The sequence below is a fragment of the Mirounga angustirostris genome, unplaced genomic scaffold (assembly GCF_029215605.1).
Source record: "Mirounga angustirostris isolate CCGP_5_RB_7025 unplaced genomic scaffold, mMirAng1.0.hap1 SCAF_3, whole genome shotgun sequence".
Taxonomy (NCBI): domain Eukaryota; kingdom Metazoa; phylum Chordata; class Mammalia; order Carnivora; family Phocidae; genus Mirounga; species Mirounga angustirostris.
Genome location: NW_026991711.1, coordinates 76820163 through 76821756, shown reverse-complemented (window position 1 = coordinate 76821756; position 1594 = coordinate 76820163).

The window sequence follows — 1594 nt, the reverse complement described above, 5'->3', positions numbered from 1 at the left end:
TGGTTTTATTATAATTAATTATAAATAAATAACATACTTTGATCAGAAAAGTTGCATGGCTTCTTTGAATTGGTTTAATACCCAAATACACAAATGTATCTATTATGTTAAGATTTTTCATCTTTAAATGCATATATGATTACATATAATGTAAAGTTGAAAAGATTTACGGTTAAGTAGAAGAAAGAGTACATTGTTATAATTGTTCTATTTTATTATTAGTTAATGTTGTTATGTTAATCTCTTATTCTGCCTAACTTATAAATTAAACTGTACCATAGGTATAAATGCATAGGGAAAAAACATGGCATATATAGAATTTGGTACTGTCCATGGTTTCTGGAAGTCTTGGAACATATCCCCCATGGATAATGGGGGACTACTATAATTTGATTTCAAATTTTGAATTTATATTTTGTTGATTGTGGTAGAGGGACTAAAATCCAGCTAAGATTTGGGAACACTTCGTTGGGAAAATACCATTTACCCACAATTTGGACACATTTTGGACTATTTCAAAAATATAAGTAAAGATTCCTGATTTGAAATTGCATGAAGGACATCTCTTTTGTTATATTTAAATTTATTTATTAAAGAAGTGACAAAATTCAGATAAAATTAATAGAATAGGAAACAAAATCTATAAAGATGGTTAATGAAATCAATAGAGATTATTCTGACTTCAAGAAGTGAATTGAAACAAGAAATTTTTCATATCCTATTGAAGTATTTCGTTAAAAGCTAACTGGAATTAAAATAAAAACTTAAAAGGCATTTACTGATTCACATAAAAAAAAGCTAACACACATTTCAAGTAGAAGTAAAGAATTGCATTTTGAATGAAAAGCAATGAATCATACAAATGCATAACACTGTCATTGACAAAGATAACATAAAATACATGATCTATTGCTTACAATAAGGGTACCAACAGCCAATTGGTTAGTGAAACGTTATTAATTCAAAGAGTATATAAAATAAGCCACCGCAGATGAGTAGTGAATGTTGTCCTAAGGATCTCAAGATCTGTGTTCTACCCAGAGCAATACCCCTCCACCTGCTGGTGACTTTGGCCAAGTTATTGTCTGTCCCCATTTATAATGCTGAAATATGAACAAAATGGACTGCTTAGGATATTGAGAATTAATTAAAAATAGATGAAGTATTTTGAACTCTTTAAAAAGGACTGGATTTGATATTGTGGCAGGGATTTGATCATTATCTGTTTAATTGGTTGTTTCTGTATGGCTATATCCTAGACAATGGGTCTGTTAAATTTTCTGTAAAGTGTAACACAGTAAATGTTTTATGCTTCATGAGCTATATGGCCATTATAATGTGAAAGCATCTGTAGACAATATGCAAATAAACAAGCTTGGCTGTGTTCCAATGACACTTCAGTTGTAGACACTGAAATTTGAATATCATACAATTTTTATGTATCATGGAATATTAATCTTTTTTAATTTTTTGTCATTTAAAAGTATAAAAACCATTCTTAGTTTGTGAGTCATTCAAAATCAGGCAACAGATTTGATTTGTGAGCCATGGTTTGCCAACCCCTTCAATAGGGCAAAATAAATAACTAAATAAA